This window comes from Cupressus sempervirens, chromosome 2 (genome assembly GCF_028749045.1).
Source record: "Cupressus sempervirens isolate cs-2001-9-10 chromosome 2, ASM2874904v1, whole genome shotgun sequence".
In the NCBI taxonomy this organism is placed as follows: domain Eukaryota; kingdom Viridiplantae; phylum Streptophyta; class Pinopsida; order Cupressales; family Cupressaceae; genus Cupressus; species Cupressus sempervirens.
The window spans coordinates 47,690,875-47,717,436 of NC_143119.1; positions in this window are offsets into that span (position 1 = coordinate 47,690,875).

The following is a 26,562-nucleotide window of genomic DNA, read 5'->3' on the forward strand; positions in this document are numbered from 1 at the left end:
GAATGGTCAGAGAGAAAATTCCAAGGAAAAGTAAATGAACAAATATCAAGTCAAATTGCACTTTCACAGGTTGAATTAGCAAAGCTCATTGACAAAGTGAAAAAGGTACTTGAGAATATATTCTCATTGTACAAAAAGCTGTGTGATTTTTCATACTTCACACAAGAGACAAGCCAAAAGATACTGAGCCTGGAAAGAAATTTAAACATTTCAAGCATGCAACTACCAAATGATCCAGCACAAAGTGAGAAGCATTTTGCTCAATCGCTTCACACTCACAAAGAAATAGCCGTATTAAAAGTAGATGAGACTAATATCAAGGCCAAACTAATACAGCTCCAGTCCTCCATTACCCCACATTTAGAAGTACTCCATAAAGAGCAAGTATATGCTGAAACTGTTCTCAAGAAAGACCCAAATATTTCTACTTCATAAGGACTTATTCATCTTGCGACCGAGATTTCCATCTAATATAAGTCACTGGAAATTTCTTTGAACAATTGGGATGCAGCTCTTAGGATGATTATGGAAGTAAACATCACATTTTTGGCTAAATATGGTCTTAACCCTTAAACATTCTTTGACATAAGTGTCAAAAAGGGGGAGAAAAGAGACATAATAGGGGGAGATATAGATATTATGAGATGAACTAATGGGGAGAAAAGATACAAAGGAGGAGCTTGATATACAGATAAGGCACAATCAACTCAGGGGGAGTTACAAAATTTTTGAGGTATATATTGTAAGTTACAAATTTTGATCAAGTTTTCTTTAAACTATGTATATACTAATTAGATTAGTAAATGTACTCATAAGGTTAGTTAAGTGTTTTTGTCACTCATGTCAAAGGGGGAGATTGTTAACCTCATAATGGTTTTTGACACTTGAGTGCCAATACACTTACGTACTCTATATTGGTGCTGAGTACACCATGCATGCCGAGCCACAAAAAATACTGAGTTAGGAAACACTTCAGGTGCTGAGTGATCTTCATGTGCCGAGTAGTTTTCAAGTGCCGAGCAACATAAGGTGCCAAGTGTTAACAAGTGCCGAGCAACATAAGGTGTCGAGTGTTAACAAGTGCCGAGCAACATAAGGTACCAAGTGTTAACAAGTGCTGAGTAACATAAGGTGCCAAGTGATACAATTTTTTTTAGGTGCCAAGCTATCCAGGAAACAACATGTGCCGAGTATCAGCAATACTTCAGGACCTGAGTAACTCAGAATATCAACATAAGAGTTTGTAATTGCACAAACTATAATGCAAACAGTTTTCATAGCCGACATCAGGTAAATCTCGAAGGATTTAATGATGAGATCAAATCTTTTATTTTTCCTATGCAATCTACATGTAGCCAATAAGAAAAATGATGAAGGCATGCAACCAATAGAAGAAGTGCAAATAATAAGTGGAAAATGAAGATTGAATATGGATCGTAGATCCATACCTAACCCTAAATCCTCAAATATCTTTATAAGGAAGACAAAATTTCATTGTAAATATATGAGTGGACATACAAGGGTGCACAAGGAAATCTATTTTCAGAAGCAAGGGTTATCAGATCACAAAAGGATCAAGATCATAGAAAGCGGAATAGGTGCCTGCATTTAGCAATCAAGGATTATAATCTATTAGGTTCATTTTACCTAATACTTTCTAGAAATTGTGTTAGAATGAAAATCCTATGGTGATAGGTTAGCTTAACAGCTACTTCGTAGATCCTTTAATGAGGTGATTAAATCCTTTAACAGGGTGACACTTCATGTAAAGTGTTTGTAAAGCCTCTAACCAGGTCACTATTAATACAGTGTAAAGCCTTTAACATGGCAGACCATCAGAAGTGGTTAAACAATATTGCTATAGTAATTTTTGTGGGTATCATCCCCACCCCAATTTTACCTTCTTATTCCTAGAGGGTTTCTGGGTTACCAAATTCTAGTGTTATGAGTTGTTGATGCATGTCTTAGTTTCATGTTTACTAGATGTATTTACATGCATGCAATTTACTTTCAGTTAAAAGTTTTATTGGTTAAAGTGTGATACTTCTGATTCTTTCCATATTTGAATATTCCAACATTTAGAAAATTGATTAGGCAACAAAATAATGGTCTACAGATAATATAACAAGTTGGGTCTCCTAGAATAACTCCCCTTGTAGATGCAACTTATTAGCCGAAATTGATCTACGCTTCTCATGCTATGACCAATCTTCATTACTCCTTCTTTAATACGGTGCTCACCACTCTTTGTGCCACTTCTCCATTTCCTGAAAATTAGAAATATTTGAACACATATGGACAACAACATTTGTACTCTCATTCAAATATTAAAACATAGCTTAAAATATTTATATGAAATACTACACTTTATATATAATATTAAGCAAGGTATGTTATATCCACTATCCATAGGTTTAATAGGTTCTAGCTACATTCAACATAAGTTCATAAGACATATAAAATAGATATATTGGAAATGTTTTTCACATGACTCAAATAGTAAGTTCAAACTATATAAAAACTATATCAAATTTGAGACATTAATATGCCTCATCAATAATAACATCAACACACATTGCCGATGTTATTAAATGGTTGATAATGCCATGATCCAACACTGAGAGACTCGACAATGTCAAATACTAGATGATGTGAATGACAGTTTGACCTAGCACTAAGAGCCATGATAGTTCTAACATCAAATTGATAAGATTTCATAGATTGATAGATTTCCAAGGCACTGAAAGCCACAACAATACCTAGGATTGGATAGATGATGATTGATATAAGGTATCTAACATGTTTCAGATTGACTAAGACTAATTATGGGTGATTCTAGGTAGATTTGGTGTGATTCTGAGTTGATTTGATATGATTTTGAGCTGATTTGATATGATTATTGAAGATGTTGAAAAAGTTCCAAAATGATCTGCAATTGATGTGAAAGAGGATATAAATGATGATAGACACTGTTGATATATAATCAAGTTGACCAAAAGATCAAAATTATGAAATGAGAAAATGGGATGAGTGAGTATGAAAATGTGATGGAACTGTAGATGGGAACCATTTTTGAGCGTGTACATTTTGTCCCTCTTTGATACAATGTGATTAAGAGTGTTGTGTCAAAGAATAACTAATGAGAAATCCACAACAACATGCTCCAATAGGGGTGACATATATGGGTTAATTGTAAGACAAAAAAATGGGCTAACATCTAACATAGTATGAGAAAATCACAAATGCAATAAACATATATTGATAACTTTTAATAACAACTTCAAAAACATGGACCAACTATACTTTCCTTAGATAAAAAGAAAAAGTTATACAAGCCTTCACACCTATCACAATGCCTTGAAAACTCATTTATATAAGCATGAGTTGCAACAAGCAAAGGGAAAAATGTGAATGATAAGTGTCCTTTTACAATGAAGATTACAACAAACTTTAAAAAAAAAAAAAATCTTTGAATCCTTAACACAAACAGAAACAACAAAAAAAGTTGCACATGACAGTTGGAGCATAAAATCTTCAACTTTTTTCTTCATCTTCAACTACCCCCTGTTGGTAAAGCCTTTATTTCCATGATTGGCTCCCATACAATGACTTCTCTTTTTGTTGGCCACTTGCATGCTTTTATTGTTGTTAGTTCACCAACAAACTTTTGCCACCTAGCATCTGTGACTGCCTTCCCTTTTGTTATGAATCTATTCATTTCAGTTTCAATCTTGAACAAAGTATCAATGAGTTCATTGAAAGAAAACTCATTAGCATCACATTCAAAAATGGATACCACCTGTGGAATGTTTACAATATGGTCAAAAGAGCTAGACCATTCATTCCAATCTTTTATTTGGCTATCAGAATTAAGGATAGAAAGGATTAACGAATAAAAACCATTGATCAACACTTTCATCTTATTCTAAATAATTTTCAATTTTCTTGTAAAGAACTAATATAGACAATCCTTTATTTTATCCATACCCTCTTTAACATAAATGACCTTATCAAGAAGGTCTATCTTCGTAGCTAATAGAGGTATCAATCTATCCAAAAATTGCATGTATGGTCCTCATTGCTAGAAAATGGGCTCAAGCCAAATTACCGCTTCTTTGCAAATTTGCATAGTAGCTTGCAGATTGATGAATGCATTATGTATATCTTGACATATTCTCTTCAAGATGCCTACCTTGTGATTTAGCATACTCAACATTATACCCCTTTTTGGTGCACCATCAGATCGAGGAATCTCACCTTCCACATTTGCCATTGGTACTGGCACTGTTACCACTATGGGTATATCTTCTATTTGGACTTCTCCTTTAACAGTGTGCCTAACCTCTTCCACACTTCCTTTTGCATGTTTTGCCTCTATTGTAGTTTTGAGTTGGTCCTTCAAAGATGTACCTTCCTCTTCTAGGCTCTAAATTTTTCCCTCCAACTCTTCTATTATCTATTTTTGCACATAGCTTATTTTAAGCTCTTCTTCATACAACTTCCTAACATCTAGGCATTCATTATAGGAAGTAGCAAGCCTATCCTCAATCTAATCCATCTTTTCCTCATTCATGAATGCAAAGTGTTTAACCATATCGGAGGTCTCTTTGCCTATGGTATTGTCCAATGTCCAAATAATCATATTACCTTGAGCGATCTCCTATGCATTCATCATTTTAGGTTTATTAGTGTTAGGGGTAACACTCCATACAACTAGCATCTTAGTATCTATACTAAAACCTGATCCTCTCTTAAAACATTCATTGTTGCTGGCCTCATAACTAATTTCCTTGTCTTGCCTCCTTATCTCATCAAGTACAAAGGCCCTTTCAATGTCCTATCCTGGCACTAAAATCATGCCACTTCTATGTACCAACTCCTTGGCTTCTATAGGGGTCATTGTCTCACTATCTAGATCATATGCCAACAATTTATCCACTAGTTCTCTATTCTTCTTAGGATCTTCTCCTGACATATGACTCAATGTGAGCTCATTTTGCTTAATTTTATATAAAAAACTTTTAAATTTAGATGATTTAATGAAATCATCATCTTCCATGAATTTCTCAGATTGGATGAATCTATCATCCAATCTAGAGGTTGCAATTTTAAAATCAATTGAGGCTCTTCCTTCCTCTTTTTCCCTTTTGTGCAAGTAATTTTGCCTAATATGAGAAAAATATTGATCATTGCTTGGTATGACTTGCAGGGCTCTTCCCACCAACCTCTCTAGGATATGCATGGTTTTCTATCTCTTGTTTCCTTTAGCCACCCATGTAGAAGATGATGGTTGTTCCTCCTCCTCAACATTAATTTCCAACTAGACATTAGGCTCAGGAGATTCTCTATTCAATGTTGCCTCTTCTCCTACTAGCTCACTTGGCATTTGGGTCATAATATAATCAAAATTCTTAACCATTTTCCTCCAATTGCTTGGATATGGGATATCTATTTAAAAACCCTTAAAGTCTAGGTTGGTCCTTTTCAAGGCATCCTCCACTTTTATAATTTCACAACATTTTTCCCAATAACTCCTCAGACTCCCCTGTTGCTACTATATTAGCAATTAAATCTTCTATAGGGATGAGTTTGCTGGGAGGCAGAATATAACCCCTAATGGGTTTGAGCTTATTGGTTACATAATTGTCTGGGTCATACATTCTATAAGGTCCAATAGAAAATTTATACTAATCTAGATACTCACTGAGTTCTTCATAGGAATTCTTTCCAATTATAAAATCTTCTATTTTAAAACTTATACACACAAATGTAGGTTTATGTAGGGAAGGAGGAATCATCCCTTTATTCATTAATAAAAATTGCTAAAAGAATTCAGCAATGGCTAGCCTAGGAGGTAAATATTTGGGTAATATATGGGATGGTTGTGGGCATGCATAAACCCTCATTAGAGAATACTCTTTGAACAAAAATATATCACCCCAATTATGGTCCAATTTTACTTTATCATCCAAATAGGAAGGTCTAAGTAATGTTCTTAGAATGGAGGGAACCCTAAAAAAGGTATGATCTACCATTCTCATGATCACATCACTAAACATATTGAAAAACACAATTGCATTTGAATAATAAAAATTTCTATCCCAAATACGAGTCCATTATTGCACAGGCAACTCAACAAATTAATCAGATGTTTGATCAATGAAATCCTAACTGATATAACCAATATTCTTGTACAAAATCAAGTGCATGAGCAATGAGTAGTCATGAAATTTGAAATCCTTCATCTCTCCTTTCTTAGCATTCACAATCTGATGGTGCATGCTATCCATAATGAAACCCACATAATCATATTCCCTATTGTGGAAAGGGTCCTGTATATCACATGCTATTAAAAAAAATGAGCCATATACACAATCTTCTACCCCATCACTTCCCAGAACCTTGTGTAATCCATACACAATATTCTTAAAGTAATTTTTGAATCTATTTAGTGGCAAGTAATCTTCTACTTTCTTTGGTATCTATTGGAGTTTTAAAACTACTAAGCAATAGAGAACCTCAATACCAAAAGGATAACACTTATGCGACCTAAGGATTAGCTATTTCATATTTTTAATTACACATGCAAACCATTTGGATCCAACATTAACAAAATCAAGAATGGTTTTCTTCTCTTTAGGCTCTGCAAAATCAAGGTGGGTATACCTAAGGGATGACTCAATCTAACTGTTGTTGTATGAAAACTATCTTAGTTTCATTCTGATTCCCATCCTCAATCCATAAATACATAGCTAATTGTGACATTTAAATAGAATACATCCCATATAACAGATTTGGTCATAATATCTTATGTAGATCTACAAGTATTCTTTGCAACAGTGGCTAACTAAGGCTAGAATATTTCATGCAAACAAGTATTGACCAACTTTGAAGATCTTCAAGAAATAAAAGTAAAATTGATTGTAAATTTTCTTTTGATACCCATTTATTATCTATTTCTCTTCTAGCTAAATCAATTTGACCACTACCTAATCCATTGGGGTTCAGAGTCTACTGCAATTCCATAGATCTAGTTTGTTACCTTACAACAAATATCATCAGCAATTCTTACTGGACTTTATCATTCAAAACATCCTTCCCATTACTACAACAATCTTATCAAATTCATTGAAGCTTTTACATAATTCATTGAACTAATAGCAATGATGAGAAGATATACAACCTAAGTGGATTACATTAAATTGCACAAGCCTTTACTCACACAACATAAAGATAACTAAGTAATGAAAAGGAGACAAAATTTAGAAAATAACTGATATGGGGACAGTTCATAAATTGTATTCATTTTCCTTTGAAAAGTATATACATTTGTAGTGAACTCAGAATGACCTTAAAATGAAACACATAGATCATTCTATATTTATGTATTGCCAAAAAATTTGCAAAAAGTTCATAATTTGTATTCAGTTTCCTTTGAAAATTATATACATTTGCAGTGAACTCAGAATGACCTTAGAATGAAACATAGAGATCATTATATATTTATTTATTCCCAAAAAATTTGCAGAGAACATACATCATAAATTTTTCTCAAATTTACTGGACTGAATACATCCTAAGTGTAATACTAAAAATGTATTAGAAAAATGAAACATCACATTACCTTGAAAACTCATTTATATAGATATGAGTTGAAAAAAGCAAAGGGAAAATGTGATTGATAGGTGTCCTTCAAAAATATTCTTACATACACCTATCACAAGAAAATAGAATGTGAATAATAGAAAGACTGATACATTGAAAATTCTTTTGTGGGTCCCTTTCTATTATATCTCCTAGAAAGACAAAAAGCACTATGATCAGATTCTTTTATTATTTTGGTTCCTCAGGGTAGGTGGCCATCAAATGTGAAAGTGATGAGTCATATGCTACTACTTGAGGATTCTCTTTGTCTTTATCATCAATTGTAGGGATGACTTCTATTTTTGTACCTTCTTCTTCCTCATCATCCTCCACCTCATCATCTCCTACCATTTGCTCTATAGACATAAATTTATCTTTCCACTCATTGTAGGCAGTGTCATTTGGCCAGTCAAAACTCAAGACCTCTCTTTGTACAATTATTAAGGGATTTGCAATTGCCTCTATATCCACAAGATCTTTTCTAATGGTGTAGTTGTTCTGCCTCTATATCCACAAGATCTTTTCTGATGGTTTTTTAGAACAACTACACCTTTACCAACTCTTCATTTGTCATTGCCCATAATAGATGTCCTGGTTCATTTATAACTTTGTTCATTCTTTCACAAAATATTTCATCTAGCTCTTTCTTCCATTCTTCCTTTTCCTTCAATTTCTCAATTGTCTTTAAAGCACAAGGGAATAAATTAAATTTCTTTGTAAAATAATTTCAAAAAAATAGTTAATCTTCTTTGGAAGGAATCTTGTTTATCATCAAAACCTTGTAATTTATTTAATAGATAAAAAATCTTTTCTATTTGATGACAGGTTAGCTAGATAATAGATATACGCATAGCAGTGATATCTTCATTTCTTTTTGTCCATTTTTGTACAATGGGTCTAAATAAAACTTCATTTCCTTTTAACTCATCCCTGATAGCTACAATTCTTGCTAGTAAATCAAAAAATGATGGCCATTCAATTCTATCTACTAAATACATAATACCCTGCCTCAATTTTTTTTCATATGGACTATTAAGTTCTACATGCAATGCATATAACTTATTTTTCTCCTCTTCAAAATCCTCTGTAGTATAGAACTAAGGCCTTTTTGGGGTATCTAGTATCTTAATAATTGGTGTTGATTTAAAAGGCTCAACAGGTGGCCATGGGGGGTATGCAATCCTAGGTTTACTAGATTCTCCTAATTTTCTTTTCCCGAGAATCTTCTCCATTTGAGTCAATTTATTTTCCAATGATTGTATTTGCACACCCCTCTCCTCATATGCTTTCAAAACTTGTTCAAACCTAGCATTGAGTTGGGAAAATCTATCTTCTTCTTGGCCATACACCACACTACCAAATTTTAGCATTTCTGATGCCATTCCCATTATTTGTTTACTACCTACTTCACTAGCCCTAAACACTGTCAATGCACCAGTATGCTCTGTAGTAGAAATCTCATGCATTCTAGTATTGTTCCTTTTTTCCATAGACCAAATAGCAAGGGCTAGGTTATTATCACTAAACTTGAATCCTTTATGAGCCTGTAATATCTCTTCCTTAGTCCTTAATTGAACATCCTTTTGTTTTCTTATTGAGTAAAAAACAATGGCATTCACTATATCCCATTCTGGCAGAAGGAGGACTCCTAATTGTTTAACTATCTACCTCCTAGCTTTAGGGGTAAATAGAGAAAATTCATTCAAAAATTTAGACTTTACCTCTTCCTTAATATAAGAGTCAGGTTTTTCTGGCTATTCTTCTTTTATCTTCTCACAAGTTTTCTCAAAATTTCCCATGTTTAATCTCCACAAAAATTGAGAAAAAGCCCTAGATTTTACAAAATTCTCATCATTAATAAATTTTTTTGAAGCCTGGGAAACTATGGGATCTATCTCTTTATCTTGATAATCAGCCACAATGAGATCCAATGAAGGTGTAGGTGGTTCTTGAGGCTCTCCAATCTCTAAATCTTTGGAAGTAACAATTACATCTCCCTCTCCACCAATTTGTCTAAGCTGCTCCCTTAGAGATGTTTCATCATCAATTCTGATTGGGGATTGACTTGGGGAATATTGCTCCACTTGGGAAGAAGACCCTTGCTCTAATCTTTGTCTTTTTGGAGCATTGGCTACAGATGGGCTTCCTGGGTCTGGTCTCTGCTGAAGAGGAACCTTTTGCACATTCTGGATCATCACATATCCAGCGCTTTTCTGTAAGGTGTATTGGCCAGGGGCCACTACATTTCTACTGTTGATCCTCCTTTGCACCTTTGCAACCTTGTCTAGATATGTCTCAACATACATGGCCTTCTTCTCATTCATAGTTTGGATAATCACAGCAAAATTATTCATTAATGCTTGCATCTTGGCTCCCCAATATTTTTTTATCTTTCAATGGGTCATAATGGGAGTCAAAAGCATTAATAAATTCTAGGTTCTTGCTGAATACTATCCATTTCTCCTTTCTCAGTTCTTGTTCTTACAAAGTAAAAATATTTTTGATCACATCCTCTGGATAGTAAACTTGTTGCACCATGCGAGAAGCTTTCACGCTCTCTCTTAAGAGTTCATAGAATCCTTTAGGATCAATAAATTAGTCATGAGATTCTGCCATGTTATATCTATCTAGAAACAAATTCAAGTGCTTCCACCCTTTCCTCACAAAGACAAAATCATGTATTACAGTAACAATTGGAAAAAAGGTACCCTTCTTAGGCAACTCTCTCTCATCTATAGTGCCTATTTTCCATAATAGCTCAACTATTCCTATCTTCAAGGGCACATGAAATGGTAGCACATGTGGCTTCCCCAAAAGACCATATACTCTTATTACAGTTGAAACATTATAAGGGATTATATCCCCCCAATTATGACTAACCAATAGTCCTTAGGTCTGACCAATTCTAACAGTGCTTGTGGAATTCTAGGGATGTCCCTTTTCAAAAGTAATCTAATCTTTGATGCAAAATATCTGTCAAACCTCACATAACTAGCATCTGTAGCCTCTGAAGTCATATCCACACTCTAAAGCTGCACTGGATTCCTTTCTCCATCCTTGGTTATTTCTAACTCCATACCCTTGGAGAAAAAGGTAAATCCTTTGTACAAGCATACATACATAAGCAATGAATACCAACAAAATGGTTTGTCCACTTTTCCTCATGCTATCCCCACCAAACCATTGTGAATTTCTTTCGCAAGAAAAGTAACAAAATTCAGAATAGTGCTCATCCAGAATTGAAGGGTTTGGGCCATAACAAGGACAATTGAGCTTGGGATTTGATCAGCTTCATCCATACCAAAAATTTTGCAAAGAGAAAAATATAATGCGTGAGCCCTAAGGTTAAAATGTCTTCTTAGTAATGGCTCGAGGGTGCTGGCAGTAATCACAGACAAAGTACCAATTTTAGCAGCATGTTCTTGTAATGGCCTTGTCCTTAAGTAAATCCTTTGTGCATCATACCTAGCTTGAAGGTCATCTAGATCAATGATTTCATGCATTGCATGATTAGAGTTGAGGTTGAAAACCTCACTAATCAATTCAGGGCAGACCCAAAAAAGATTCACTCCAGCATGATTCTTTACCCACCTTGTAATTGGATCATATACTTTTTGGTGAAATCCATCAATAAATCACTATCAAAGAAAACTGTGGGGTCTGTTAATTTCCCAATATCAAACTCCCAGACATTGCTCATAGGGGTATCAGTTTTCATTTTGAAAACCACTTCTTGAACAACTCCAATCCCCCCATGGAAACTTGGGCATCTCTTACCCAATTTTCTTTATCATAGAAACCTTCTACTACAGTTACCCTAGGGTGTTTTGGAGTGAGCTCCCTCCCCTTAGTTATTTCATATACTAATAAAGGGAATTGTTCAAGAAAATCATCATGTACAAAATGTTTCAGATAATCTATTTGTCCAATGAACTCTTTTCAGAGAGGCATTTTGAATAAACCCTAGAAATTTTATAATAGCTGATACTCTATTTTCAAAGAGTCACAAAGTACTTACTTGCTAAAATTTGCACTTCTACACTGTGTGATTTCCTCTGCAACTTACTGGATCGCTAGATAAAATTTCCATGCCCTCGCTTTGAAAATTTTGTATGCTCTAATATTTTTTTTGCACTTTGGTGATTCATTAATGGTGAGATCGTGAGTTCTTTTCATGCATTGAAATTGCACGAATGAACTCTACACCATGTTTACTCTTAGTAACTGTTACCTCCAAATTGCATCCAGATTTGAATCCTATTCATAGATTTTCATCAAATCGAACGACTTTAGTTTAAAAAATTAATGATCTTTATGGCTTTAAAAATAAGGCCACATGTTGCAATATCGCTTACCTACATTCCTTAAATTTATTGCACCTTAGAATTGCAAGGAAGTGCCACTCATTGATCAAGATAAGATCAACGATTAGATAGGTTTATAATTGAACAAAGTCTAGTCAGCTACATTGACCAATAGGAAGCCTTTATATGAGTTTGTGCCTCTTGAAAACTTCCATGCTAGTGAGTCCCACATCTTCTTCTAAGTGAGCAAGTGCTTGACATCATTCCTTCCACGTGTCAAGCTGGCGCATTCCTACTTTCCTTATTAGACGAGCATCTTCAAATTGTAGGCCTACACCCATCATTGATCAAGACAATATCCATGGTGTGAAGAACTCTGCACTTTATGATCACAACATCCACTTGGACCAATGGAATGACTCTTCTGAATGCTCATGCTCTGACCCATTTGACTATTACATTAATTGCTAAGATTTCTGCGCGAGTAGCCTAAGTACTCCTAGCTAAGCACATGTGACAGACAACATGGTGTGACTCAACGTTCTTCCTTAATTTTGGCCCCACTGTGACATTCAGTGCAAAGGTGCATACCCACAATCTTTATTGAACGAGCATCTTCAAAATGCGGGCTTGTGCTAACCCTCGATCTATAAAAGATCTATGGTTGAAAAAGCTTCACTCCCATCTGGTAGACCAACTTCTTCAGTGGCACATCTGGCAATACATATTAGTGATAATCTTATAGAATGGCACACTATAGCACACTCTAGATATTCTCGACCCCACCTTGCTACATGTCAAAAAATTGCTTTCCCACTTTATTTTCCTTTTGTGTAGCTCCTTCTTGTGGGAAAGCACTAGCCCTTGATTTAAATGAAATCAATGGTTGACAAATATTGGTGATAAAATAATACCTCTATTAGTAACTCAACCAATGATATTGCAAGAATTCCAAAACGTGCACAAAAAGTACTAACACGTATGCAAAAGGTTCTGACAACTTATGACTTATTACAAACTTTACTGTTCACTGAGACTTAAAAAGGGCAAGGGCTATGCATCATCAAAGTGCATGCCTGCATTATTTTAAAAGCTTACATCTCAAAATTGCGAGAATGCGATGCCCGTTGATCTGAACAAGATTAACAATTATATAAACTTTGTATCATCAAATGTATTTCTTTAATAAAATGATCAAGCAATTTGTTTAAACAATATTTTAATGAAGTCATGCTTGCACAAGCCCCTCCTTGGGGTAAAATTAATATGCCTTAAGAGCATTTTTTGAAATATTATTTTTGAGGGTTTTCAAGACTAAGGTAAAATGTAATAAGGCATTAGGGTTTTCAAATTTAGGGTTTCTCAATTGATTGCTCTGATGACAAACCTTGAGAGACTAATAAAATTCCAACAACATAGAGACCAGGACATGAACTAGGGCAATCTAAGAAAATTGAGAAATACAACGAGCAAACCCTAAATTGCATAATATAATGACCACAAATGATTTTTCATTGATTTTTTCAAAATTTTTTGTATACTGTGAAAATTAGACAAATAGTATCTACTGTACCTTTTTAACATTGTAGGGGATGTGGGGTAGCATCACATTATTCAAATAATGAGTTTTATTCCTCTTGAATTTTCCCTGCAAATCCTCAATATCTATGGGCACATCCATCTGCCCCTTTAAACCAAAAGCTTCTATAAAAGAAGTACTATCAAGCATACACAAAATGCTCCCAATGTGTCTATGAAATGACCTCGTGATTAGATTATATGAGTTTATCAAAGCCTTCATAAAATCCACATCAACAAATACTTCAGGGAATATCAATTTTGCCATATTCCTATTCCACGGGTTACATATTGGCACATTTTTAGTTCTGTTTTGATAGAAATACATGAATAGATTAAACCCATCGATCTTGGGACACTTTGCACCTTTGCATAAGAAGTAAGGGTCTTTAAAAACATGGTCATTATCTAAAACTATATTAGATGACCTTGAGAGTATCTTCAACCAGTCCTCTGCATGTTTATTTGGCTTTCTAACCCTTGATTTCTTTTTGGTTTTTACTGTCCCCTTCTTATTTCCTTCTACTGTCACTTCAACAATGTCATCACCTTCCTCTTCCACTTCTACTTCATCAACAGGGACCTCCCCAACATCCATGTCATCCATTATTTTCTACAAACTTATAACTCAAACTCTTGCAACAAAGGCACAAAGTATCACAAAGCTATGGACGCCTGAAGAATTTTCATAACAGAAAACACAAGCTCTTCAGAATTTGAAAATACTCTGAACCTTGAATTAGATCTTTATACTTTATTCATGTAATCTACCAACTTTAATAAATTGTGCATGCACGAGCTTTAATACCATCCTTGTAGGGTGTCAGCATAGAAAAGAATATCAACCATGTAATTTGATCTCGAAGTACCTTTTTGTTTTTTGTTTTTACTTGGCTATGGTGAATTTATCCTTTTTCTTAACTGGCATGACACCTCAGTCAGCCTCCTTTTTCAAATTTGGTCTTCTACTTATATACTAAGTCCAAACCCTTCAATCCTCGTAACTCTAGAGATACAACTATCAAACCGTTATGCTTATTTGGTGATGCTTCAAAAAACTTCAAGCAAAGAAGCGTTATCCCTCTTTAAGCATGGCCTTGCAATCTATTTTATGCTCCTATGCAGCCCCTTTTATCATAAGATCTCAAACCCTCTCCACATGTCCTTACATATTTACAGTACAACACATTTTGTAATAGCGTAAACACCCATTTCACCTTTCATTTCATCCTTTATGCCCCTACGCTAAAATGAATGATCTTGCTCTTTTCAAAGTTTCCTTACGTTTACATGTCAAACCCACCTCATATCCATACAAAGAGACACGAAACACTTCTACATCCTCATGCTACATTTGCAAATGTAAGAACATAAAGGAAGTGTTTTCTCTCAGAATATCAACAACCCAAATTATATTTCAGAAAAAAACATTACCGTTGATTTAAGCACATGCAAAATGGATGATTTAAGTTATCTTTGATGTGGGCTGGGCCCATTCGACACATATGATGTGTTGCAACTTGATTTGCTCTTCTTAGGGCCCAAGTGGAAATTTTTTAGGTCCCACACAACACATTCCTCCTTATGACACCACTTTATAGTTGCCTGCAAGCCAAAATAGAAAAGGCATGTAGAAGAAATTGAACATTGCTTAGCTCTTACGAGTTTCCCTTGTGTGTAGAACTATAAAACCCATTTAATATTTTCGTGAGATATCCTTTACACCATCACAAGCCTTTATGCCCTTACGCCATTTAGCAAAATGTGAGAGTGTAAATCAAACCAATACACCTTTTTGCCCATCTGCTCAACTTGTTATTCGTATGCTCATAAATCAATAGACAAAAACATTTTAAACCTTATTATGCTCATATGCTTAAAAGGAAAACATATAGCCAGAGGTACCTTAATGAAAAGATTTCTTTCATCTAGGCTAACTTGTCACCGTGGAACCATAAGTCAAAACTTACAATATATGAAAACCTTTTATACACCTTTGCCCAAGGATCAATTGCATGACCAAAAAGCTCCAAAGTCCATCGCTTCATTGTTATGAGTTACACAGCCATATCACCATAACCTAAAAATGTCTTTATGCCCTTACACCATTCAGTGAAGCATGACCACAAAAATAAAAGAAAGAGAGCACAACACTCCTACGGGTAGCCTGAACACTATAGAACCATAGGAGAAGAGAACTTAGGATTTCTACAAACCCTTTCAAAAATTCAGGATAAACCTAGGGGTTTAACATGCTGAGGACATTTTAATGACTATGTTGATGAAAAAACTTGAGAATTTAATAGAAACCAAGGCACAACTATGGCAACACCAGATCTAAAAATAATAAGAAGAGAAACCCTAATTTGCAGGACACAAGGATTACATGAGTTTTCACACATATTTTGAAAATGTTTTGTACTGTGAAAAATCAAACCACTAGGATTGCGTGATGTTCAGAAGTCAAACATGGCTATAAATGGAAGAGGATCTATGATGCATCATGCAGCACCTCAAATCCACTTAAAGCCAAGGATCTATGAAAATGGAAGCCAAATATAAATATGCGTAAGGGAATAAGAATATATGGATTATGACATATTTTAGCCAAGTGTAAATGGAGAATCCATGATGTGTCATGCCCATGTCTCACAATGATGTCAATATTATATGGAATATTCAAAGTAGAAATCCATTATTCCACACAAATAGGAATTAGTAAAAAATGGAATTAATGGTGGAAAATATTATTTAGGAAATTGAGAATTTCCATAGTTTCTGAATGATGAATCAATTAATTATTAAAATTAATTAATTGAGGATGTTAATTAAGAGGAATAATTAGCAATGTGAGATGAAAATGATTGGGATGACATAGGATTAAATTATGGGTTAAATAATCCTATAGAGAAATTTAGTAGATAATTGGCCAATTTGATTAAATAAGTGCAACAATATCCTTTCATGAAAATGTGATGATTATGCAAATTGACTAGGATGATGATGGGTAGACCAAACCCATGGTCAAATTGATTGATTGATTAAAATTGATAACATGCTAAGGACACATGACATGAACCAAGGACACATAACACTTAACTGATATCATAAATGCTATAGAATTGAGATTGATTGATATGGTTGATCATAATAACATTGATAGACACTATCAATATCATTAAAAATGGTTTAATGATGTCATGGTTTGCAACTGAAAGACTCGACCATGTCAATGATTGAATGAAAAGAATGACACTTTGACCTAGCACTAAGAGCCATGATAGTACTAAGGCTAGATTGATAGGTTTGGAAGACTAATAGGTTTCTGAGGCACTAAAAGCCTCAATAATGCCTAGGATTGGACAAATGATGATTGATTTAGGGTATCTAACATGTTTTGGGTTGGTTATGGTTGACTATGGGTGACTCTGGGTTGATTTGATATGATTATGAGTTGATTTGATATGATTTTTGATGATGATAAAATGGTTTTGAAATGATCTACAATTGTTGTGAAAGAGAATACAAATGATGACATACATTGTTGAGATATAATCAAGTTGGCTAAAAGATGGAAATTAGTGGAATAATAAAATGGGATGAGTTAGTATGAAAATGTGATGAAACCATAGATGTGAACCATTTTTTAGTTTCTATATTTTGCCCCTCTTTGATACAATGTGATTTAAAGCGTTGTGTCAAAGAACATTGACAGAAAAGTCATAAAAGCATACCCTAGTAATGGTGGTATATATTGGTGACCCCTTGAGAAATTTACAAACATGGGCATATGATAGGTCTTTTTCATCAACAATGAGATGACAAAACCATAGCAATTGATAGATCACAAATCAGAGCTAAAATGTAAAAGTTATGGGCTCTAGAGTGCAAAAGGGCATCGCAACCAACACATAAAGTGCCTCTTGCACATCTATCTAGGCAAAAAAAAGCTATAAAATGGCTTGCAAATGTTTTTGAAAGTCATTTTCACCTTCACATTTGGTCAAAAAGAGCTTTGGAGCAAGCAGAATGGATTGGTTACCCAGGTATAACATCATGGTGAACGAGTGCCTACCTACCGACAACAGGCAGACATAGAACCTCATACATCAAGGTTGTCTTTGTTCTTTTTATTCCTTTCTATGCTTTTCTATGCTTCTCCATGCTTTTTATGCACTTAGGAGTTAGTCGGGGGTCAAACATGTGTCAAACAGGGTCTTGGGGCTAGTTTAGGGCATCAAAATACCCCAACTATGCCCAAAATGCAGCCAAATATGTAATGGGCGAACTTGGCATGCCCAAGTGCACACTAAGAACACTTGGTATGATCAAGTGCACCATGGACATAGTTAGGAGCCCCAACTATGCCCTAGGATGCTTTGAGGCTTTGAACAAGGTTCTGATGAGTCCAGATCAAACCAAAACTTGGGGTACACCAGCAAGACCCTAGGTGGATGCTAGAAAAGGGTTAAGACTCAGTCAAATGTGGTCAAAGTGGTCAAAATTTTTCAAAATTAGGGTTAAGACTCAGTCAAAGGTGCTAGAACCTTGATGATGGAGAAAAATGTTGTAATAAAGTACTGAAGAGAAGTTGTAAGTACTACAGTCTACACACTGAATAGAGTTCAAGTCAAGAAAGGTACACATGCAACACCTTTTGAATTGTGGTATGGTCATTGACCCAATGTTAAACATTTCAAAGTATTTGGTTGTAATGTTATATTCTAAAAGATACTAGAAATGGAAAGTTTGATGCAAAAAGTGATGAAGGCATATTCGTTGGATACTCCACTAGAAGCAAAGCATATAAGTGTTTGAACACTAACACTAACAAGATTGTGGAGAGTGTAAATGTAAATTTTGATGAGCATGTAGAAGTTCAAGTTGATGAGTCCAAGCAATTAGAGGATTACATATCCTTTGGATACTTCTATTAAGGAATGACTGATGAAGACAATGCTGCAAATGAAGTTGGGAATCAGCAACAAATTTAAGTATCTACCGAGTCTCAGCCTGTGAATGTTGACCTACATTCAGAAGCTAAGCTATAGAATGAAGAAACCACACATTTTGATTCTAAAAATAGTATACATGGAAGGAATGATGAAGTGTCAGGTGAGGAAGAACAAAATGACTCTAAAGCTAAAAGATTAAACATGGAAAGAAGGATAGAACCTAGATTAGCCAAGTATGTGAGAAGACATCACCCTACAGATCAAATCATTGGTTACAAGGATGCCAGACCAATGACAAGGATGCACTACAAGATGATGACTAGTATAAAGCCAATGAAGAAGAGATAGATCAGACTGAGAAGAACAAAACATGGACCCTAGTTCCCAGACCAACTAAGAAGAATGTGATTGGTACCAAATGGGTGTGGTACCAAATGGGTGTTTAGAAACAAACTTGATGAGAATGGTGAGATAACAAGAAATAAAGCCAGATTAGTTTGCAAAGGCTATGCACAAGAAGGACTAGATTATGGGGAAACATTTGCCCCTGTTGCAAGAATGGAAGGAGTAAGAACATTACTTGCGTATGCTGCATATAAAGGTTTCAAAGTCTACCAAATGGATGTGAAGTTTGATTTTTTGAATGGTATACTAGAAGAGGAAGTCTACATAGAACAACCAGAGGGATTTATTGATGAAAAGAACAAGGACATGGTCTGCAAACTACACAAAGCACTTTATGGATTGAAGCAAACACCTAGAGCATGGTATGAGAGGCTATACAAATATCTTGTGAAGTTAGGATTTGAGAGAATAGATGACAACAAAAACTTGTACATCAAAGCTAAAAAAGGTAGAGACATTTTGATATCATAAATTTTTGTTGAATATTTGGACGAAAAGATGTTCTATGCAAAGATTTTGCTGATCAAATGAAACATGAATTTTTGATGTCAATGTTTGAAGAAATAGAATTCTTTGTTGGATTACAAGTACATTATTTGAAGTATGGCATATTTGTGACCCAATCCAAATACATCAAGGAGATACTCAAAACATTTGGGTTAGAATACTCAAAACCAATTAGCACACCAATGGCAATAGGCCATAAGCTATCCAAGAATGATGAGTTTGCTGAAGTGAATCAAACATTGTACACATCAATGATTGGAAAGCTGCAATATGTTGTACATAGTAGACCAGACATTGCATTAGCTGTTGGAATAGTGGCAAGATTTTCTACAAATCCAAGATAAAATCACTTAATGGAAGTAAAGAGAATACTAAGGTACCTAAAAGGAACTGCTAGTTTTGGTTTGTACTACAAGAGGAGTAAAAAATTTGAACCAAGAGCCTACACTAATGCAGATTAGGGAGGTAACATTGATGATAGAAAAAGCACCAATGGAGGAGCACTTTTCTTGGGGAAAAGGTTGATTACATGGACTAGCAAAAAGCAAAGCTACACCTCATAGTCCACTACTGAAGCCGAATATGTGGCAGCTGCTATAAGTTGCACCAATATTGTATGGATCAAACATTTGTAGCAAGGTATCAAGGAAGAGGTAACTAAGCCTATGATACTTTATTGTGATAATACAAGTTCTATCAACATATCAAAGAACCCTGTAATGCATGCTAAAACCAAACATATTGCAATCAAGTATCACTATGTAAGAGAGTTCATGGAAGACAAACAAGCAAAGATGGAATATGTTAGCTCAAAGGAACAAATTGCTGACACCTTCACAAAAGCACTACCTAAAGATGCTTTTGAGTATCTTAGAGGTAAATTAGGGGTGATACCCCTAGCTAAGGCTACTTGAAGCAAAAGCAAGAATGCCTTGCATCAAATGAGGTGATTGTTGAAGATTCTACACATTGATGTAGAGAATGTTTACTTTAGGATTCATTCCTAAAGTAGTAGAAGTGTTGAAGTTTCAAATCAGGCACAAGCAAGGTAATAGAGGGAGAAATTGAATGAATTTTTAAAAGTTACACTTGCATACTAAGATGCTAATATGTCTTTGGCATTTTTGTCAAAGAGGGAGAAATAGTAGAAAACTAATCAACAAGAGGAGTTGTGACCAAAGAAGATAGAGGGAGAAGTTGACAGACATAATCAGAAGTTGATCATAACAATAGAAGATGAGCAATATAGAGGGAGAAAAACAAAGTACAAGGAAACAACAAAAAAGAGAAAAAAGAAGAAATGAAGCAGTCAGAATAGTAGAAGGAGATGTGAAGTTACACATTTACTTTTTGGCATTTGACTTACTACTTTAACCTAGTATGCTTATGGTTGAATAGTTTAGTCTGATAGTTGATCAGTTTGGTTTTCCATCAATGCCAACCAGGGAGATTGTTGGAAATCTAATTGAAAAGCTCATCATTGAAGATCAAAGAGGAAGATTGTTGTTTTTTCATTGATATCAAACCTGCTACTCTTAAGAATGACATTTGTTTATAAGATCCAAGTACTGTCACTTAGTTGATTAATGAAGAGGATATGATCAATAAGATGTAACAAGAGAACCTAAAGGAAAGGTTGAGTTATGATGTTGTAATGAAGTGCAAGGATCAGTTAAGACAATAATTAAATGATGCATTGATAGCATACTCAAAGATACAGAGGTTGGTCACACTTAGAAACATTGGAGGAAGAAGTTGTAACAAGGTTGAATGCAAAGCTTAAACTAATGTGATTAGTGGGTGCCAAGAAAGTTAGTCGAAGTCAAGAAAATTCTCAGTTGGAGTTGAGTAACAAGAAATTCTAGTGTGTGTCAAGTGATCTTTAGGTGGTGAGTGAAGATCAGGTGCTAAGCATGAGAAAATTCTTAGTTGGTGCCAAGTGATCTTCAGGTGCCAAGCATTAGGAAAAACACAGTTGATGCTGAGTAACACAATATGTGTTGAGCACCAAAATTTCAATAGTGCCAAGCTGGTGCATTATTTCAAATGACAAAAATTCACCAAATCTAAGCTGACAAAGTGATTGTCTTGAATTTTGTGAACAAGTTGGAAGATAAGGATGATGAGCTAGTGGCATAGAATTCTATGTAAACCATTTTGGGCAAATTCTAAAGGATTATTCAAGAAGTTTCTAGAGGAAACAAAATATGGGTTAGATGTAATGAATCCTACCTAATCCATACTAATTGAAATTAAAGAATAGAAGAATCAAGTGGGAAATTAAGAACTCCAAGACTTCTATGTAAGGAGTCATAGACCAAGAAGCAAAGTGTTGCTGATATTGTTGCTACTGAAGAGCCAAATCTATGAAGTAGTTAGAAGGGTGTCAAGGAGAAGACATCTAGGAGAAGGAAGAGCATAGAGGCTCTACTTCTACAAGTGGTCATGAAGAGATGATTGCACTGGTAAATTGAGCATGGAGACTCAAGGAGACTAAGCTTTAAAGAAGGGCAAGCTATCAAGAGTTGCAGATATTGAAGGCCAGGCAATTTTATGAGCTGAGAAGTGATCTGAGATCTACAAGATAAGTTGTATGTTGTAGTCAGGTCAAGATTTTCTAATACTCTCTAGAAATTGTATTAGATCTAGAAAATCCTATGGACTTAGGTTGGCCTAGTAGCCATTTGTAAATCCTTTAATAGGGTGGCATTCCAAGTGAATGTTATAAAGTCCTTTAACCAAGCCAGCTTCTAATAGGGTGGTTAAATCCTCTAAAAAGGTCACATTTGACAATGTGTTGTAAGCCTTTAACAGGGTAGGCCTTTCACAGGGCATCACTTCAAAAGAGTGAGAATGGAGTAACATGTTACTGGTGGTTTTTCCCAAATTGGGTTTCCACATTAATCACTATGTTATGTGTTAATTTCTTATGTGTTATGCTTGCATGTTGATTTACAGTAACTTGCTAGTTAGAAAAGATAAAGATTGGATGAATGAATAGTTGAATGGGCTCATTATACTTAGTGAAAAGTTTGAATTGGACATTTGGACCTTGAATAACTGATTCACCACCCCCCTCAATTATTCTAAAGAATTTCTAACAATTAGAGCTTTATTTTGATATGGTAAATGGAATGCAACACGTCATAGCATAAAGGGTCAGAGTGCAAATGCAAACCTTTTGTGTAAACAAGCACGATGTAGATAGAAAATGACCTTATCCTTCCTGAGGAATATATACATTTCCTAGACTCTCAAATGTACATTTTAATAGATAGAAAATAAAAGATGACCATGAACTATCTCACCCACTATCATAGATCAATTTATATCATCGAGTGGCATAGGAACATGATCAAATTAAAAAAAAAATTAAAAAAAATCACTCACTAAATAACGTGAGCCAACAACTATTCTTGTCCATTATTACTTTCCTTTTAGTGGTTTAGGTCTCTAGCTAGTGTTTGATAGGTTGATCATGTGAAAGTTCTATTTTTGGATTCAGTTGATAGGTTCATAGTGATATGTTGGATTAATTGTTGGTTCACATTGCTCAAATAGGTGTGATTGTCATTGAAGTTCAATTCTCTGAGTGTCAGTATGTGAAAGTGCAAGTGTTTATGCAAAAGGAGTGATAATCCATAGTGACTATTTAGAAGATTTATTCCAAATTTTTGGTGGGTTTTGTGATTTTTAGGGTTTTTTAAGGATATTTGATGTTTTTGTGTGACTGATTTCTTCAGGACATTTTATGATTTTTAGGATTTATTTTAGGATTTATTATTTATTTTTAGTGATTTTTTAAGGACATTTTACAATTTTTTAGTGATTATGTCAAGATTTTTTATGATTTTTAATGATTATTGCAGGATCATATTTGAAGTTTTAGAATCTTTTTTTAGACTGTAAAGACATATATAAGTGTTAGCTCTAATCTGTTACATGATAAGTCTGATGGATACAAAAGGCTTATGGATATGCCCCCAGTTCATGTTCAAATACATGCACTATGTAGGTAATATGCCCCTAGACAAGATGCAGACTATGTACAAAGGCCAAAGACAAAGTATGTATAGAATGGTGATGCTTGGATAAGATAACGATGGACATTAACTAGTTCATGGGCCATGATCAAGGACTAGGGATGTCTTACAATACGAAGGATATGATTAGGAAATGACAAAAGGCAAAAAATCAGATGTAATCTTGATAGATGGAGGAGCCATAGATGATTACACATGGCACCTATTTGCCAAGTTTTCACCATGGTACTTGCCCAAAGTGCCTATTTGCCAAGTTTTCACTTTTGGATGGAATTTTTTTCTTGACTCAAATTTTTGTGCCGAGATGCCTGTTTTCCAAGTTTTCATCAAGGTATCCATTTTTTAATGAATTTTTTCACTTTTTTTCTTTTCTTTTGCATGACTTTTTTGCTATTTTTTGAATATTTTTAGAAAGAACCACAAATGTTACTGACGAATGCTGAGAAGAAAATTGTTGTTGGTGTTGCTAGCTGATATTCTTTGGATCCATGACTGACCATAACTACATAGGATTCATTCTAATTTTGTAGCTAAAATCAAACCATTAGAAAGACCTTGAGATATACCATCATGTACCATATGTAAGACAGTGTCTGCCTCTCATGAAGCAAGGCATCTGAGGATAATTGGATCAAAGGATTCATTGTATGGGATGTTACTGATGATGACGTGCTCAAGGGATTGCTAGATAGAGGTTGTATTTTTTTTATTGGAAAAGTCAGGTAGTAGGATTGGGAGATAAACATTTGGATATAAGGAAGGATTTGAAGGATTGAGACCAATGACTTCCCACATGAATGTTGATTGAGAGAGCTCAAAAAGACTTTGTGGTATGTTGAATACTAGAACACTAATAATCATGGTATCATCTTTTCATCTTCTATCCTTGGGAGCTTCTTAGCTTTTGATTTTTCATTGTCTAATGGTGCCTTTCAATTTTCACCAAGAGACCTATTCTTCTTATTTTTTTCTTTTTTTTCAACTTCACCATCAAAACATGAAATTGACTCCCCAAAATATGCCAATGTGTTCTCTTTAGGAGAAATTTCTTCTTTATGATTGTCAATCATAAGGCCTTCATAGATTTCAAAGTCTAGCACTAGAGCGTCATCATTGTGGAATTGATCAAAAATCGATAGTCCACGTTGGTCCCAATCCAATAGTCCAAGGTAACTTGAGGGGATGTCATCATCGGTGTTGCATGGGATTTGGTTGAAGGTATACATATGGATATCTAATTTAGTGGTATAATTGGGGTCATTCTTAGAAGTTGGAGGACTATTGGTTTCAGGTTAGATATCCTAAAATGTCTTTTCATCATTTGAAGCATTCATAGTCCCACACATAGGTACCTTAGTACTAGGAGGACCTATTCGCAATGGTCTGAATCCAACCCAAAAACTAGGAGGTCATCCTGTTGTAGTAACAGGTTCAAGTATTCCTTGTTTCCAAGATCCAAGACCACTATAGCCATCATAGCTTTGTTTCTGCATGATAATAAACCTAGATCCATACTTGTTAGAAGATATCAAAGTGAGTTCTTTTTCTGCTTTTTCTTCCTAAATAGAGATAGATGTATTGTCATAGATATGTTCTTAGTGTATGCCACCTCTACTAATGAAATTGATAGAAGTAGCATTTTTTGTACTAGTCTCAGAATGTTGTGCTTGCAATAGTTGTGATTTATCATAAGATTGGGGAGAAATTGGTGACTCCCTAACATGGGATACTTGAGATAAAAAGTACTCTCTACACACTTTATCTTCAATATTTATATTTTCCATGGCATTAGTAAGGAGTATGTCAACATCAACATACTTAGAGGAATTTTAGGATTGTGCTTCATTATTTTCTAGGAGTTGATATGGTCGGATCACTTAGATTGTGTAGTAGCATCTCTTAGATTAGCATAAAATTGGAAAGGGTCGGATCACTTGGGATGGTAACCTCCACATTATTATAGGAAAAATTTAGACATTGATGATATGTAGAGGGCAGTGCTTTCATAGCATGGATCCAAGTGCATCCTAGTATCATGTTGCAATTCATTTCAATATCTAAGACCTTAAACAATGTATTCTACAGAGTAACCCAAAACCTTGACAACTTTAAGGGTACAAATATTTAGCCCTGCTCCTCCATCTATCAAGACACATCCAATCTTGGCATTATGGATAAAGACTTTGAGGTGAAGGGGATCTTTATGGATGGGTTTGTCCTTATGAATATGTTGAGGGGAAAAGGTGATACATTGTGATGTGGATAGTTTCCTAACCATGGCCTAGAACTGGGCAACATCAATGTTATCTGGGACTACTAACTCTTTAAGGGCCTGATCCAAGATCTTTTTATGTTGGGGAGACACATACAATAGGTCCAAGATAGATATTTTCATAGGGGTCTTTCCAAGCTATTCAACAAGGCTATAATCAGATGAAGTAGGAGCATTAGGCCTACTAGGGGGTGCAGGTCTAGTACAAGTACTAGGTCTAGAAGGAGATCTAGGTAGGGTGATCTTGGTATGGCATGTAGTGACAACACAACGAGGGTCTTCAGTCTTTAAGGTGAATGTAGATATGAAATAATTAGACTCATTGAAATAGTTGATGGCATAGTCATATCTAGTGCATGTGTTATTCACATTAGCTTATGAGTTTGAGTTTGAACTGGAGGCCTTCTCTTTGTCATGATCACATGAAGGATTTGTAAAAATAGTTTGATCAGAGTTGGATGCTAGTAGCGATGGATTGACTAGGATTATACCATCATCAATAAGGTCTTGTATTGCATGTTTTAGCTTGAAACATGATGAGGTCTTATGTGCTTTGGTGTGGTGATAATCACAGAATTTTTTGTTGTCCCACCAAGAAGCTTTAGTTAGTGGTTCATCTTTGATCGGGGATAACTGCAGGAAGTTATTACTAAGTAATTATTGAAGTGTAGTCTCAAGAGGTATCCCCAAGGTTATGAATTTTCTATCTTTGGTTCTAGGATGTCTTTGAGTTCCATCCTATAGGGAAGTCTTAGTTTTCTATTGTGGAGGTGGTGTTTGATTAGGAATTTGTGAATTCATAGGGTTCACACCTTTCAAAGTTAGTTGAGGTTGTGTTGTGCTAATTGTTCATG